At 35.7% G+C, this 19,095-nt stretch overlaps 1 pseudogene; it reads left to right on the top strand.

Moving 5' to 3' along the window:
• Positions 1-5,107, top strand: part of LOC112679157 (ADP/ATP translocase 2-like) — a 28,573-nt pseudogene extending 23,466 nt beyond the window's left edge.
• Positions 5,108-19,095: the final 13,988 nt, after the last annotated feature.

Here is a 19,095-nt window from a genome sequence, read left to right as displayed (position 1 = left end):
TGATGATGTGATCGTCAAGTGTGAATATCCAGCTACCAATCTCAAGTGAGGATTCCTACCTCATGGAGAACAGCCAGCCACCAGAAGTAGGAGCTTGCACACTGGCTCACTGCATCTTCTATTTGTTCAGAGTCCCAGAGGAGGACTCAACACACAAAGCATTGGTTGAGATATTTTACTCACAGAAAGCAGAAGAGACACAACAGAATGAGATTGGTATTTGCTGGTGTGTGCTGATCTACCACGGCTGGTAGGTCTCTCCCAATGCACACACCCTTCTCATGCTGTAGGGGAAGATTCCATTTCTTTCCATCTAGGGCACTGGACAGGTGACATATGATACTCTTAAGTTATACAAGGAAGCTCACTGAGTATCCAGAACAGAATGTTTTCTCTTAATAAGAATAAGAATATGGACCAATGATATAGTTCAGGACATGGCTTCCATATTGGGGAATATTCCAGGGCCAGGGCACTGATGGGGCAAGCCCAGTGAAGGGCAACAGGTATGCAATAGCTGCTTCCCCAGCAGTGATTATAGTCAAATTACATAAACTCCATATCACAAATTGGGGGTCATGATAATTTCACCCTCATAAAGTATTGGGAGGATTAGATAAGTTAATATATGAAAAATGCCAAGAACAGGGCCTGGCATATACTAAGCATTCCATTGAGTATTAACAATATTTGTCCAGCTGTGACAATTTTAGAATACGACTATTGTTTGGTGCCTCTCTGTGGGTGCTGTGCTTAAACTCCATTCCCTTTGTATCTTGGTGGGCTTGTGACTGCTTCAGTCAATAGAGTATTTCTGAAGTGACACAATGTCATGTCCTAAATGAAGTCATTAAGTGACCATGCAGCCTCTGCTTTTTTTATGGGAACATTCACTCTTGGAGCTTCATGAAAAAAGTCTTTCTAGATTGAGATTATCATGCCAGAGAAGTCTCACAGAAAGACCATGTAAAGATGCCTGGATATTACATAGAGCAAGAGAATGATGCTCAATGCCTTCCCGCCCCACCATCCCGACATGGTCAAGTCTTCCCAGCAGAAGCCCCAGACATGAACCAAAGATTATCTACTCTCCCCTGCCATCTCTAAATTCCTGACTCACAGAATTTGCAACCATAATAAATTATTGTTTTATACCACTGAATTTTAGATGGTTTGTTACACAGCAAATGGCAACCAGAATATAAGCCTCTTTATTTTTGTAGCATATATTAGAATCACAGGTTTTGCCTTATAATTGGGAATATTATTTTGCCTTATTACCTTTATAACTACTGTCTTTCCAATGGTTCCCTTCTAACTCAAACCAATTGAATCCAACTCAATTCAAACCAATAACCTGAGTTCTTGGTTTTTGCTCTCTGATTACCAAACACTTTAATTCAAAAATAAAATTACAAAACTGCTACAATTTGACAGTTGCCAATCTTTCCACAACTCCTTCAGTGCTACTTACATTCTTTCCTGCATGAGGCAAGTCAATCATTTCTCCTTATGTATTTTTCTCCATCTTGCTTTTCTCCTGAATAGATCGATCTGCCAACGTCCTATTACACTACACTTTCTGATCTTAGATGATCTTGGCTCCTCTTTCATGGAAAAATCATGGTAGGAATCCTGTCTTTTTCTCTGCTGTCTTCTGAAAAGTGATTGCCATCTCTAGCTAATTGATCTTCTATTTTCCGTCCTCCACTTTTCTTTCTTTATTCTCTCTTCATCCTAACTTAGTGAAAAGGTAATAGTCTTCCTCCCATCTAAGGCTAATCCCAATGCCTTAAATTTATATGATACCTCTTCTTGTTGCCTTGGAGCACATGCTCCAGTAATGATCTATTCTCTCACCAATATTTTCAAATTTTATCATCTAAATCTTTTTTTGTGTACTGATATGGTCATGTTTAAATGTCTCCTATTCAGGCAAAAGAAATCATTCTATGCTGATTTTGATGAGTTAATCTTTTAACTTGTCTTTTGTATTCTTTTGCATTTCTTGAATTTTTCTAGTGCATACATGCTATACATAACAGAAAATATAATAGGGTTAATTTGAATTAACCACTTTTCTAAGTTCTAGGCATGGGTATACAATGAAAAAAAACACAGAAATTTTGTTCTCCATTACTTCAACCTCTTTGGACAATATATTAATGCAGACAGCATATTAGATGTCTCAGAACAGCATCATTTGTAAATTTAGTAGCCAAATCTCATTACATGAGACTTCTGGGTTTAGCTCAGATATATAGAGAGCTAGAATGTCATTGTCACCCTTATGACAAGAGAAAAAAAGCTGAACATACTGCAAATTAGATTTTTCTTGAACTCTGGAGAGAACTGGAATGGCAAGGAAAGAAGTTCATCCAAAATCTGGAGAAAAAGCAGCACAAGCAGGGAGAAACAGGACACAGCCATTTGTTTACTTGAGTTAGATGCCACCAAATGCCATATAAGTCAGTGAAAATATTAAGCTAGACATTTTTAATTAATTGCAAAAGGCTGAGTAGGCTTAATGTTAGACTATAAAGCCCCTGAGGGCCACAGACATAAGATAGTCGTGTCCCTTTTGCAGAGCATTTTCTCTTGGAGCCCCACGAGGTTCTCAGGGAATATCAGGGAGAAATCTGAATAATGCAAAACAAAACAAAACAAAACAAAACAAAAACAGAAGAACTTCCTTCATGGTTCTTCCTGGGGTTGAAGAATGATAACCACTGCCAGAACTCCATCCAGACTCCTCTTTCTCTCTCTCTCTTATGAAATAAAATATTTTTTTGTTTTTGTTTTTTTGCAGATCTTTCGGGTAGAAAACAATTAAATTTGTAGATTAGGTGCAGAGGTGGAAATTCATTGCAACCCAAGGTGGAAATGGGTGGCTGCCACCCTTCCCCATCCCAGATGCATCCCCTATCTCATCTAAGGAGCAAAATCCTTAATCTGTAGGAGTTAGGGCCTCAAAATTATAAACTAACAGCACTAGTGGAAAAGTACTGAAGTTAAGGATGAAAACAAAGAATTTTTTAAAAAGGTTCTACTTGGAGAAGGAGCTAGGGAATGCACTAGCTCTAGTTTTGTATCTGGAGAAGAGACAGTATACGTACAAAGGGCACATGGCTGAGGTCAAGGCTCATGGTGTCTGCTTAAGACTGAGGCTGGTCAGAGCATCAAACACCCCACCCAATACCCTACCAACAAGCTAATATACAACTAGTAAAACTAATAGTGGAAGACATCTGGGAGAACTCCAAGACACAGGCTTTCTCTAGGAAGAAGTGCAAAGGACAATTCACAACTAAGTAGAAAGACAAACAAAAGGTATTACTAGAGGAATTTGTAGGCTTGATGCACTGAAGATAACCCAAACCCAGCCCTATATCACAGCCAAGTGACGCTCGTCCCAGGAATGCAAGGCTTGTTCAATATTGAAAAAAAAATGTATTTTATCATATTAATAGACTTACTAAATAAGAAAAAAAAACATTTTATCAACAAATGAAGAATCAAATCATTTGGCAAAATCATACATCTGTCCCTGATTAAAAAAAAAAAAAAAAATTCCACAAACTAGAAGCAGGATACTTTCTTAATCCAGTAAAGAATATCCACAAATCCTACAGCTAACATTATATTAGATACGAGTCTACTTTCTGTCTAAGATCAGGAATAAGACTGGGATGCCTGGGTGGCTCAGCTGTTGAGCGTCTGCCTTTGGCTCAGTGTGTGATCCTTCCTGGGATCCAGGATCGAGTCCCACATCGGGCTCCCTGCATGGAGCCTGCTTCTCCCTCTGCCTGTGTCTCTGCCTCTCTCTCTCTCTGTGTGTGTGTCTCTCATGAATAAATAAATGAAAGCTTAAAAAAAAAAGATCAGGAATAAGGCAAGGATGCCTCCTTTCCCTCCTCATATTCTACATTATGTTGATGTGCTAGTAAGAAATATTTGCAATAAGGCAAAAAGAAAAAGGAAAATAAAGGCCATATAGTATAGACAAAGAGAAGTAAAATACATGATTGTCTATACAGATAGTCACAAAGATTATTTTAAAAAGGGCTCCTAGAGCTTTAAATACATGTAATTCATTTTGTCAATGATTTCTTTGTCAATAATGCTTTTTAAAGCTTTTAAAAATTGCAAGCTAACAAAAGCATGTTAATTTGCTCTATGGAGTCGACAATGACTCCCTAAATATTAAAATATACCTCCTAAAGTCCCAGCCAGTTCCTACCACAGTCCCATGGTCTCCTGCCTCTCTTTTCAACATGACAGATGGCGTGTCCTTCATTAGTGTCCTTCATTAGTCAAGGACTGTCTGGCAGGTGGAGTGGCGGTGGCCACCTCCAGGGCCTTTGTAGTGCCCATCAAGCAGGTCAAGCCGCTGCTGCAAGTGCAGCCTGCCAGCAGGCAAATCACACAGAGAAGCAGTATGAGGGCCTTATAGACTGTGTGGTTCAGATTCCCCAAGGACCAGGGAGTCCTGTTCTTCTGGTGTGGTAACTTGGCCAATGTCATCAGATACTTCCTCACTCAGTCTTTCAGTTTTGCCTTCAAAGGTCTTCCTGGGTTGTGTGGACAGGAGAACCTAGTTTGGTCACTATTTTACAGGGAATTTAGCACCAGGTGGTGCCACTGGGGGCAGAGCGTTGTGTTTTGTGTATCCTCTTGATTTTGCCCGTACCCATCTAGCAGCTGATGTCAGCAAAGCTGGAACTGAAAGGAAATTCAGCTTGGTGACCACCTGGTTAAGATCTACAAATCCAATAGGATTAAGGGCCTGAACTGGCTTTAATCTGTGCAGGGTATTATCATCTACCCAGCTGCCTACCTTGGTATCTAAAGGGCATGTTTCCAGATCCCAAGAGTACTCACATCTTCATCAACTGAACGATGGCACAATCCACCACAGTGATTGCTGGGCTGACTTCCCGGGGTGGTATGATGATGCAGGTAGAGGGCAAAGGACTGACATCATGTACACAGGCAGGCTTGACTGCTGGAAGACGATTGCTCATGATGAAGGAGCCAAAGTTTTTTCAAGGGTGCATGGTGCAATGTTTTCAGAGGCATGGGTGGTGCTCTTGCACCTGTCGTGTGATGAAATCTAGAAGTTCAGGCAAGTTATTTCCTAGTTTTCCCCCTGGTGAACAGGCATGTTGTATTATACAATATACCTAAACACTCTTGACAGACTATTGGCTGTCTATTTATCAGGTGGTAACTATTTACTGGTTCCAAATGGGAAGCCATAATATCCATCTGATTGGTTTTCTCTTAAAGCCATTTCCATGATGAAGAGACACAATTATATTTTTTATTTCAGTCACTCTTGTTTGAAGAAATAAAAAATGTATGAAATAATACTGCCTTTTAGAAACAATTACTTTTACTTTTTTTCGTAATGAATATTGATCCTTTTTTTTCCAAACAAGGAATAGATTCCAAAATTCTTTGTAACTAATTCATTATAATTCATGATTAGGCTCTAGGAGTATACTTGAACTAAAGATAGTATCACTCCATGAAGATCAACATTTAAAATGAAGATTCTCAACATTTCTATTATTTTTACATAATTTTATTTCAATATAATCTTTTGTTTTAAAGAATGCCCCTAATTTTTCTTATGAACTTTCTCAGAATATTATCGATTTCAGTAATTTCATATCCATTTGTAAACAGATTTGTCTTTGGATTTACTTTATGATTACATTACTTTCATACCACCTGTTACAATTATTTCGCTGTGATTTAGCCCCTTTTCTATTAAGCAGTGGGAGTAACTTTGTGCTCTAACCCTTAGCAAATCCTTCCACCATAATTCTCTAGGGATAAGCGGTAGTTAAGAAACCAGTTTTATGTTTGAATATCCAAATTAATTAAATGGACATCAATAGGCTTGACTTAGAGTATGTGCCCCTCAAAGACATTGTCCATTTACCAAACCCGTAATATTAGTTTGTAAAGGTCTGTACTTCTTTAGAGAACTTGTGAGTAATGTTTACACCTTCTTAAAACTATTTAAGTGCTACCCTGAATGTTTTCATTCACTGAATGTTACACCTTCAAATGTTTTCACTCAATAGATACCCTAGGGAGCTCTGAAATTCTAGTGGGATATGGAAACATTTATTTATTTTTTAAGTAGCTGAACATATGGGCAAACATCAGTATATTACAAACAAAAATAAATTGAAAGATATATCCCTTCCTAATTGTATTGAAAGAATTCAAATGTTTTCCATGGACTGTCTAAACTTAATTCTGTAGAACAATTGATTACCTATTGTTGGTGGCATGAACCACTTCCTTTTGGGTCACTGTAATTATTAGAAAACAGTTTCCTGGAGTCGTGGGGCTCACTTTCTCTCTTTTAATATAACCTACTTAGAGGATTGAGTACAATTTCTAATGTGTATACAATAATTTTATAGACTCCATGCAACCTAATTTGAAACAAACTTTTGGGTTTAGACGAATAAAACTGCTTATTGTGTCTACCAAATCTTTACCTTATTTTATGAGCTGTAGATACAGCCTCTTCATATTCCTATTCTTCCTCAGTACCTAAGAGGTTACTGTCTTTCACAGTAAGTGAACCCTGAGTTAATGTGGTATGTAAGTGATATAAACTTAAAAAAGATCCCAAATTGACAGGTCTTTCCTCTCACAATTAGAGAACTCTACCACTTTGTTTTTGAAGTACATTTTTTTGCCACCCAAGACTAGTGATTCAAAATAGCTGCTTCTCTCATCAGGGAAATTATAGGCAATTATGAAACCATATCCTCAGCCCATAATAATGGGATAGTAAACACATTTTACTGAAAGAAATGCAATAGGCTTATTTCTCTAGATCTTCTAAATTTTAAACTTCGGATAAGTCAGGTCACTAAAGATTCAGAATCTAGATGTTCTTTTCTTTGTTAGTTTTATATAGCTATACAAATATCTATTTAGCCTACACTGAGGAACTATAACAAATATGTTGTAGCTACTTTGTGTTTTGGCAAACCGATTATATAAATCAATACATATTCAATACATTCAATAATGTCTATGGGACAGGCAATAATGCTAGTCACATTCCATGTTGCCATATTCTGAGAAACTCTTGAGGGGCACATTTTTCTCAGTAGTTTCCAGCGCCTGAAAAATACTCCTATATACAACAAATGGCAAGTTTTATGGTTGAATATAATCTGATTAATGTAGCTGATTTTTTTTTTCAGATGATAATTTGTGACTTACCCCTGGCTAGTGTGAAGAAGAATGTGACAGTGTATATTTGTATAGTGATCTTACCCCCGGATTCATCTTCTTATTTTCCTCGTGTTTTTCTTACACCAGAGGTATCTTCATTCACTCAGAGCCTAAGGCAGCTCTGACTTGTCTGGTAATAGGGCTATTCCTTCACTTCAAAATGGTGACAGTAAAAATTTGAGATGATGCCAATATAGAACGTATCAAGCTTGTGACAAGAAGCAGAAGTTGCTATCCGGAGTCTAAAGAAAACAAATAACAGAGAAGATTGGCAGATGCTCTGCTGCTGACTCTCAGGAGCGTGCATAAACACATGAGTTTCCTTCAACTGAGGAATACGGGCTGCTGTTTCTGCATTCTGCTGGTATAACTGAAGCTAGCTTTACTATATTTTTACTGTTTTGCTACCCATATTTTAATACAAGCTCATGTGACCTGAGGAAAGAGGCTCAGTCAGGAAGCATGTGTCTAAAACCTAAAACTTTAATGACTTCATTTTCTATACTATTGAATATAAACTCCCCAGAAAAACTTTTAATACCTTTGACAATGCAACTAGATGTTTCACAAAGTACATGTTCATCTTTATTTTGAGATACCTTGTAAATATATCATACTAACTTACTCCACCAATCAGTCCCTTATTTATCCATCCATTTATTCAATTAACATGTTAGTATTTATTAGTTTTATAAGGTAATGGTTATTAAAAGCCTGCCATTATGTATTTAACGTAATGCTGGCAGCAGCATCCCTCTTCTCCATTATTATTTAGGATTAAAAATGTTAACTTCCTAAGAAAACCAGTAATGTCTACCTCCCAGAAGAGTGACTGATAGTAATTCCTAAGTCTAAATTAAAATAATTTTATTTTTGTGCTAATGAGCTATTATAAAAGAAGAAGAGCCCAGGAAATGTCAATGTATTTAATTTACAAAGATTTTATAATGTTTTATTTTATGTTTAATCTTTATTTTATAATGTCACTTAGAATGTATTCTAGTTGAAACAACTTTGAAGAATTAAAGTAAAAGTTCATTAACGTTACTCTGGGGAGACATTAATAAACAAGTTACAATAAACATTATCTATGTTATATTGAACTGCACTGAAAACCAGAACTCACACTTCCAGTAAGTTAGGCCACACTGTTCTATTAAGTAAAGATGTATGAATCCTCATGTCAAGATGTTTAGCGGGAACCCAGAAAAAAAACAAAACAGAACAGAACATCAATTAGCCTCAATAAGTCCAAGGTGAGACCAACTGAGTGGAATGATTATTCATGCCAGCAACGGGGGAATTTTTTAAAAAGTGTGCGTGTGTGTGTGTGTGTGTGTGTGTGTATGTATACATATACATACACTCTCTCCATTTATGTATATAAATATTTATGTATATAAAGAGAGAGAGAGAGCGCGCTCTGCAACTCAAGATGTGGTATATTATATGATATCATTCGAAGTATGCAGGATCCTTACTGCATCCAAATGCATTTTATCAGGATGTCCAAGTAATGTGCAAACATTAAAGTTTGAGAAACATTGCCATAAGCACTATGGAGACTAATACAGAGATTGCTAGCCTCCCAGCAAGGACAAATGGACTCCCAAGGAGTATTTGAAGAAATGTTATTGAAGTGACTTGTTATAAGCTGTTATTGTGTATCTCTCCCTGCCCAGATATTTCTATATTCAAGCCCTAGTATCTCAGAATGTGTATGTATTTGTGGATTGGGTACTTAAAGAGGTAATAAAATTAACAAGAGGTCATAAGGGTGGGCCCTAAAGCAATATAACTGGTGTCCTTATAAGAGGAGGAAATATGGATGCTGGTGGATGGGTAGAGAGGGAAGACCATGAGACGATACAGGGAGAAGATGCCCATCTACAAACCAAAGAGAGAGCCATCAGAATACAGAAATCCTGCCAACACCTTGACCTCACAGTTCTAGCCTTTGGAATTGTAAGGAAAATAGACCTGTGTTGTTTAAGACATCCAGTCTCTGGTACTTGTTATGGCAGCCTGAGCAAACCAATACAGGTCTATTCATAAATGTTTGGGCAGAGTTAAGAATGGTAGAGTACTTCAGACTAACAAATCAAAGAACTGTCCCCACTTCTAGGTCCAAGGGCAGTTATAACTGTAGTAAAAAGATTCCCTTGTAGAAGCGATTGGTCTTAAGAAGTTTAATGCAGCTGCCAAATAATCGTAGGCTGGCAGGAGAGAAGCATGGAGAATAAATATCCACAACACTTACTACTTCTTCAATTTTCTTTGTCCTCTTGGCTAAATCTAATTGGCAGCCAGAGGGTAACAGTCTACTGATGATGCAGTTTGTATAAGTTAACCTCCTAAGGGAAAAACAGAGTAGACAATGATATGAAGTAGTTTGGAAGAGCAAATAGAAATCATGCAGCAGAACTGCTTATCTTTCTTCCTTCCTGTTTATTAAATGCTCTTCATTTACACCCAGCCAAAAGACTGCTTTTCTAATGTCCTTGCATCTATCTATGCATAGCCACAGGATTACCTTCTTTTTCAGATATGAATAGAAATTGTTGGGTGGAACTTCAAGTCATGCTCCTTACAAAAGGGATATAGCTAGCTGGAATATGCCCTTTGTCCCCTCACCCTTCTTGCTGAAGCCTGTAATGGATCTGACCAATGCTCTGACAGCAGTGGAAATTGAAAGCAGATATATGGGAGGGATGTAGGTCTCTGATAACTGTGCAACGCCTCCAAGTCCTGCATATGCCACTTTGGCATGAGTATTATTTTAATCTGAATCCAACTGGGAACTCACAGATGCAAAAAGTTCTCCTCCTTCTCTTATCTGCCCAAAAGCTGGGAATACATTTCCCTTTGAGGAAATCCTATATCAGAGAGAGAAGGGGACTCTTATCATCTCAGATGAGGAGTTGATACCAAGATCAATTTGTGTAAACAACCCTTACTAAAATAGCTCCTACCTTCCATTATGAATTCCCTCATAAGTTTTCTAGTTACTTCCCCATAAATTACTGTCCCTTGAAACCCAAACCCCTTGCCTTCGTTAAAAAGGTCCCAATTCTAATACCCCATGAGTATTGTTTCTTTTCTGTGAACTCCCATGCACATAAATATTAATAAAAATTACGTGCCTTTTCTTCTATTAATTTGTCTTTTATTAGTTTAATTCAGAAATCCCCAGTTAGTGAATCTAAGGTGGTAGGGAAGAGTTTTTCCTCCAGGCAGTGTAAAGTTGGACTGAATTCAAACTATTACAGAGGTGAAGGTGAAGAAAGCTATTTAAGAAGCTTCAAGAGATAATGAATCTATATTATTTTTTTAAGTTAAATAATGTCTCAGAAGGTTTTCTGAGGTAAGGCCTTCTGTGCAACCCCAGTAAAATCACAGAATTATTCTAAGTGTCACTTTTTTTACCTACAAAAAGAGTTTAATAATAACATCCCTGGTACACACAGATAATTATTCTGAAATATATATGATAGTACTTGATAAATAATGAAGAAAACGAGTTGAGAATCAGAATTTTGTGATCTAGTCCTTGGTCTAACTAATTGGACCTAATTAGTCACTTTTTTTTTTTTTTGGTTGATGGTGAATTTTTGAAAAGATTATTTATTTATTTATTTATTTATGGTCATTTTTAAAGGATTTATTTATTTATTTGTGAGAGAATGATAGAAAGAGTACTTGCATGGGCAGAGGACCACAGGAAGAGAGAAAGAAGCAGACTGTCCCTGAGTAGGAAGCCCAATGTAGGGTTCTAGCTCATGAACATGAAACCATGACCTGAGCTGAAATCAAGAGTTGGATACTTAACTGACAGAGCCACCCCAAAACCCTGATAGTGTCCTTATCAGAGGCTCAGTTGGATGGATTCACTTAATCTATACAATGGAATATTACTCAGCCATCCAAAGAATGAAATCTTGCCATCTGCAATGACTTGGATAGAACTAGAGGGCATTCATCATACTAAGTGAAATAAGTCAGAGAGAAACAAATACCATGATTTTACTCATATGTGGAATTTAAGGACAAAAAAGATGAACATGGGGGAAGGGAAGGAAAAATGAAATAAGACACAAACACAGAGGGAGGCAAACCATAAGAGACTCTAAACTCTAGGGATCAAACTGAGGGTTGCTAGAGTGAAGGTGGGTAGGGGATGGGGTAACTGGGTGATGGAAAGTAAGGAGAGCACTGGAAGTAATGAGTCCTGGGTATTGTACGCAACTGATGAATCATTGAATTCTTCCTTTGAAACTAATAACCCACTATATGTTAATTAAATCAAATTTAAATTAAAAAGTTTTTAAAGACTTTATTTGATTTCAAATAAGAATTTGACAATTATATGACTTATTTTTATTTATTAGGGATTATGATATAGGTTTAAATGCAATTGCTGAACTTTAGTATCTGTAAGGAATCTGCCTACATAATAGTGAATATAATGTGATATTAAATCCATATTAAATAAGCTATTTAAAAATGATCTTCTACTATATCTCTACTGTATTTTTAATTCCAAAAGAAAATACATTTCATTTTTTATGATTGTTTTCCATTTTTAGGCCACTAAGTTATGGGGAGATATAACGTAATCTTGAGGAAGTATGGATTGAATTAGGATTCTAACTTTGTAAGAATAAAAAAGCTACCTCCTGTGGCTCTCTTTGACAATAATACTTTTTTTCTATGAACTATGGTGATATATATATATATATATATATATAGTTATATATGTATATCTATATATCAAGATAAATATATCATTATTAAATTATATTTTTTTCTATTCTATGTGCTATTCTAGATATATTACATGAATTCTGACTGATTATAAAGAATTTAACTGTGTTCTTTCCTTAAAATGCATGTGTGTTTATGTGTGTGTAATATTGAAAAATTGAAAAGAGAAGTACAGAGAATATAATTCTGGGAACTGTAATCAAAAGAGGGCAGGGGGAATCAACACAGATTTTCAGAAGGAAAATTTCCAATTATGCCAACAATTACATGAAAAACAGATAAGAAAGCTTAGTTGTCAGGAATTGTATCATGCCTCTAGTTATGGAAAGTAATTAAGAAGGAAGATTATATCAATCTCTCTTTGCATTAAAGAGTGTTGGTAAGATATAAAAAATATCAAAGGTTAGATAATAAGCAATAATTCATCTTTGCATTTAGGAGTCATAAAAGTTTCTGATAATACTCTGCTGAATTATTTTGTTTGCAATCAATTAGTAAATGTTTTAAACTCATAATTTATAACCACATTCACTTATGAATATTTGTTACCCATATAATGGGTTAAGTCATTGAGCATAAAATGTCAAATTTATCTAAGTTATTATAACCATTTGAATGATGTAGTTACCATGTATACATAGCTTCTTTGTCCATCATAACATAAAAAGAAAACAGTTAAAATATAGACAGAAAACAAACAAGAGCCAAAAATATCTAGGGTAAAAGAAGAGTGTTACTCTTGCAGTGTCCTCCAAATACAAAAATGGGTTTGCATGCTCCTAGGAGGTAGGACAGTAAGAGGTATGACTCATTTTCCCTTCAAGTTTGTGTTGTGCTTTCCAATCAATAGAACTAGAAAGGTCTTTTGGAAGGCTCCAAGCTTATTTTTATGCTATGTTCTCTGCTTATGTTCTATGATTGCCTCTCTGATTCCCACTGGAGAAGGTTTGACAAACCACCAGCACTCTTCACTTTGATTGAAAAACTTAAAATCATAGAATTACAAGAATTTGGATGTGGAAGAAGCTTGGATTATCTAGTACAATCCCAATTGTATGTTCAAATCCCTTCCTAATGATATTCATGATACAGTATCATTGATACTCTATTATGATACTTTAATTACCAGCATTTCTTTAATTGAGCAAAAATCTGCCTGTTTCCCTTTTAGCTCTTCCTATATATTTCTACTGTCCCAGATTATAAATAGATCATCTGCTTGTTCAGCAGCAAAGCAGTCCTCAGGGTGTGTATGTGTGTGTGTGTGTGTGATCCTTCTGGGGCACACATTTATTTATCTTACATTTTATACATTTAATTTCTTGATTTTATATTTTTATTGTAGAATATAAATTACATGAAAATACGCCCATTTTAATGTGCAGTCCTACAAATATTAGCAAATACATAGAGTTGTATAAGCACTATCACATTCCAAATATTCCCTCTTGTTCCTTTATACTCAACCACTCCTGCCACCCTTAGCACTTACTAGTGACAAACACTCTCCTTGAACAAAGGTTAGTCAGGTTCCTCTGAGCCCTTTTCTTGACTAGGCCTTGACTTTAGGTTTCTGTGATCATCCTTTAGGAGTCATTTTAGCAAGAATCCCACTACGTCAGTGTAGGGAAAATCTTCCCACCTGGGGATATATGATGGGATTTTCATGACTATGAATTTTACATTTCTATAATATTTTCCTAACTTCTTATTCCAAAGAACTATTTCTTTAATGTATGAATGTGTACACCTGCACTTACTTTTAGTCCATGATGAAATAGCAGTTCAATAATTTTAAGTAACTAGCTAAAAAGCACATGTAAGGGTTAAATGTTGCATGCTTGTATCTAATTATGTCTTTGTGTTCCTCTGGAAGGAAATATGCCTTTCTTTACTTGCATGAGTCCTCATCCTGGCCTGCCTTCAACAAGAATCCTTTTAGGTTAATTTTAGCAAGAATTCCTCTTCCCCTGATGTCTCCTCTTAGTAATTTTCCATCCGCTGATGTCTCCCCTAACCTGCTTCCTGGCTATAAATCCCCCTTGTTCTCTTTGTATGTAGAGTAGAGCTTGATCTCTCCCCAAATGCAATGGTCTTAACACTTCCACCCATTAAAACAGTCTTGAATATAGTCTTCTTTACCATTGTAAGAAGGGTCAGAATAATTTTTTTTAACATCATACAGAGATAATCATTCTGAGCATTTTGCTTTGGACTCTAACAAGTTTGTTTCTTGAAAGTACTCAGACATTCCCTAATTCTTTATAAACTCTGTGTCCTGTGTTCCATGCCATTCTCCAACTAGCCTTTTCACCCTACTATATATTGTAAATATATTTTAGCAGACAAAGTTCTTACCCCTTTGTTAGTAATTATTTCATGTTCTCTAGCAGAGTTATTTCACTCTTTTATGATTCCATATACTTATATTTCTTATTTAATTTCATTTATCCAGTAATATAATTATTCATACGGTTGATTCTAATATTCAATTGTAAGCTCTTTGAAGACAAAGACTGAACATTTTCAACTTTATATTTCACAGACAGCTGAAAACGTCATAATTGTGACTCAGTTTCAAAGGGTGAAATTAAAAACAATAGTCTTTTAATCCTATGCTGAAGCCTTATTAGAATATTTTTTTCAAGAGTGAAGATCACTAGGAAATGCATTATTAAAGCACCAAAAGAAAGTAGATTTTTCCCCCTGCATTCCAAATTAGTTTTTTTTTAATTTAGCATAACTTTTATAGAAAATGGAACTAATCCTCAGAGAATTTAAGTGTTTTATCCAGGTCAAGTCAATGGTTATTAAGTTAATCCTAATTGGAATTAATAAAGAATACTGCAAGAAGTATGCAAAATTTTGTCTTATGCATATATATTTTTTAATGCAGAATATTTGCCTTCCCACACATATGATTTAAGACCTTAGGGCACTTAAAAAAATAATCTATCCATATTATCCCTTTTTATCATCAATAGATAATAGATATACCAGGTGCTTCTGTTGTTTGCTTGTTTTATTTTTGTTTCTCAAATGATTTCATGTAGACAAGCAGGGAAGGCCTCTGAATAGAGGCAACATAATGTCAAATCTCACAAGTTACCATTTAATTTTGTGCAATTTTCATGTCTATGAATTTTGCATTTCTGTAATATTTTCCTAACTGCTTATTCCAAGGAACTATTTCTTTAATTTAAGAACTATGTACACCTGCACTTATTTTTAGTCCATGATGAAATAGCAGTTCAATAATTTTAAGTAACTAGTTAAAAGGCACAGGTAAGAGTTAAATGTGGCATGCTTGTATCTAATTATGTCTCTGTGTTCCTCTGGAAGGAAATATGCCTTTCTTTGCTTGCATGAGTCCTCAAATTATTCTTGATTCCTACTGATGCAGGCACTTGTCCGGCATCTCCTGTGACTGAGATTGCAGTGGGTTATCTATGGCCTGAAGGGCTTAATCTTGCCAACAATCATTCATGTCTTGTAATTGTAAAGCATTTTGGTCTGGGTAGAAACATTTATTATGCAACAATGCTTCATCAAAGATAGATTTAGTTATAAATTAAAGAATTGATGCAATGTTTCCAGATACTGTGACACTTTGAACTGAGTTATTTGAACTATTGCAATTTGAATAACTTAGTTATCTCAACTTCTCACTTACATGAGTATCTATACGGAGCAAAATGGTACTTAAATTGTGTGAGAATATGGCAGCCCCAAGAAATCATCTAGGTCAGTACTTCTTAACCATTTGCGGGGCTGGTCAGGAGACCCTTTGAATAGATGAAGAAATGATGAATATCATTACTTAAATAAAGTAGCCATCAGAACTGTTTATTACATGCTACCCAACTAGTTACTGAGGTAAAAACTTAATCTTTCTGGATATCAAATTCCTCCTCAGTGAAATAAATGAGTTGAATTAAACAAACTTCAGTGTCTGATGCTTTCTAAAAATCTATGTTTATAAGAAACATAACATATTAACTTATCAAATATCAGAAAATATCTAAAGATACACTAATGAGGCAAGCTTATGAAACATATGTAAAAACTAAATAATAAATGACATCTTAATTTATTATTTACAAATAATATTGGACTTTGGAAAAGATTTCCAAAGTCTCATATTCAAGGAATCTCTAGTCTGATAGGTAAAGTGTTTCACAAATATATAACTTCCAACAATTAAATATATTTAAGAACAACAATACACAAGACAGTTATTATGTAAATAGTGAGCTAGAATTTCATTGGTGCTTTGATTTTTTTTTTATTTTTTATTTTTTTTTAAGATTTTATTTATTTATTCATGAGGGACACAGAGAGAAGGAGAGGCAGAGAGACACAGGCAGAGGGAGAAGCAGGCTCCACACAGGGAGCCCGATGTGGGACTCGATCCCGGGTCTCCAGGATCAGGCCCTGGGCTGAAGGCGGCGCTAAACCGCTGAGCCACCCGGGCTGCCCTGATTTTTGATAAAGACAGTTTACCATAGGCTAAGACGAGGTGCTAGGTGTTGTGAGGGACATGAATAGAAAGAATGTTGCATCAAAATTGAAACATTTTAATAGAAGTATTGTCGGAGGTGGTCTTAACGGCTCTACTAGCATCATGATTACTTTGTTGTGCCCCTTGGCCCCCAGTAACTGCTGCTTAGGTAGAGGAAAATTTGAAAATTAAGTTTGGGTCTCAGATGAACCCAATTCTACCCTTGGTTCTAAATTTACATCAAGTCACCTTATTCATGAAGGGTCCTGAAGGTAGGATTTCTTAAAAAAATATTATTGTGATTGTCTCTTTGAAATGTAAAAGTAATATCAATAATTCAGTGAAACTGGATCAATGCAATTCAACCACCAAATGTTCCAACCTACAGTGAGGGCTCAGATAGTTTTAAGTGCCCCATACAGGTCCTGGTCATTGAAGGAGTCCTAACTCAAATTGCTCCAACTTCTCCAATATTGTAATAGCAGAAGTAAGAATTATATTTCTTGATTTATTTACTTTTAAAAGATATAGAAGGTAATCTCACAATAATTCATTATTGGTTCAATTTCTTTTACTTACAACTTGAATTTATGGATTCAAATATCAAATGATAAAAATATATTATATTCTTATGCCCAGGTTTTAATATGAGAATGATGAGATTTATCTAAGCTTGTGCTCCTGGGAAATATTGATGGTTAAAAACTCATGTCCCAATTTTGTGTCCTAGAAAATGGTATATTGCAAAGAACCATCCTTTCCTATTTGATTGAGCAAAGACTCACAGGTGACTGGTGTTTTACATATGACAAGGCTAAACAATTGTTTGTTCCAACCAACCTAAATAAATTAAACATCCTCTAAATGTTTGACTGGCCAAACTTTATTCAGGCATCTCTTCTTCTCCCCAGGTCCTTAAACTTTGACTCACTCTTGATTTGGAGCAAGTATTGGAAACTTAACCAAATGTTGGATCCTAGAACAACACCTATTTGTGTTTAACTGTACGATCGCACCATCTGCTCATCCCATTTCCCCATACCCTGCTCTTTCTATCTGTACTTACTCATCGTTTCTGCCTGACCTTTGAGGTACTTACAGAACTTAACATGGAAACATTTTCTCTATTGTAATAGTTTATTTCCCCCTACTGCAGTCATCTTTTGAATAAAAATCTCTTCTTACCTAAATCCAGATTTGTTTTTTTTCTTAACAAATATAAGGTCTTTGTCTGTTTCACTAGATACTCAAACCAAATGAATTTTATACATAATAGCTGAAGTTATGGATATGGCTTTTACATTTCAAAGAGAGAGTCACAAGAATATTTTTTAAGAAAACCTACCTTTAGAAGATTAAGAAATCCTTCATGAACAAGGTGACTTGTTCTAAATTTAGAACTAAGGGTAGAATTGGGTTCAACAAGACAGCCTTAATATTTCCCTCAGATTTGTTTCCCTCAGTCAGGTTTCTTCCTGACTCTAGACTCTGACTCCCTTTTCTCAGAGCATTTTCTTTTCTTTTTTTTTTTTAAGATTTTATTTATTTATGAGAGACACAGAGAGAGAAGCAGAGATACAGGCAGAGGGAGAAGCAGGCTCCCTCCCAGGTGTCCCATCAGAGCATTTTCTTAAGAAAATTGTGGTTGTGAATTCTTTCTCTATCCCTTTGATATATATGTAAACTTTTTAAAAGATTTTTATTTATTCATGAGAGACACACAGAGAGAGGCAGAGACACAGGCAGAGGGAGAAGCAGGCTCCATGCAGGGAGCCCAACATGGGACTTGATCCCAGGACCTGGGATCACGCCCTGAGCCAAAGGCAGACGCTCAACTGCTGAGCCACCTAGGTGCGTTCCTATACATAAATTTTTTGAAAAGCCTCTTGCCAGTGTTGAAAACAAGGAATATCTTCCCCAAGGACCTAGGAGCCATTTTTTTTGAAATGTAAACATCAGGAAAGAAACCTCCTCTATCTTCCAGTATCTGTGGGAAGGTAGGAGCCTAACTTCCATAGGCACCAATCAGTATACAACAAATCATAGAGAAAAACACACAGATTAACCACAGAGGAAAACATTCACAAATTCTGAAATAATGCACATAAGTCATTAAAAATTCTCCCCCAACAATGTACTAGTACTTTTTCACTAGCTCACCCTAGAACTTAAAAACCATCACATCTTTAATTTCGATGGGGTTGACTTTAGAATATATTCTTGACTCCACTGATGCAAATTAGTCTTCAAGAAAAGTTAAGTTGCTTGTGTTCTTTTGAGGGAAGATATGGATATATGCTTAATATACTTTAAAAGATCTACATACCTTCATTTATTCAACCAATATATATTTATCATTTTCTATTAAAAACAATGTCCTAAATGTTGGGATTTTTTTTTTTAAATGTTGGGATTTTAATATCAAAAAGAAAGAGAGAAGCAAACCAAGAAACATAACTATAGAAAACAAACAGATGGTTGTGGCAACCGGTAAAGGGTGACTGAAATGCAACCTATATATAATACACTCATCAAGCTATGCTCCATGATGTTCCATG

The sequence above is a fragment of the Canis lupus genome, chromosome 6, assembly GCF_003254725.2.
Source record: "Canis lupus dingo isolate Sandy chromosome 6, ASM325472v2, whole genome shotgun sequence".
In the NCBI taxonomy this organism is placed as follows: Eukaryota; Metazoa; Chordata; class Mammalia; order Carnivora; family Canidae; genus Canis; species Canis lupus.
This window is presented reverse-complemented; position numbering and strand designations above follow the sequence as displayed.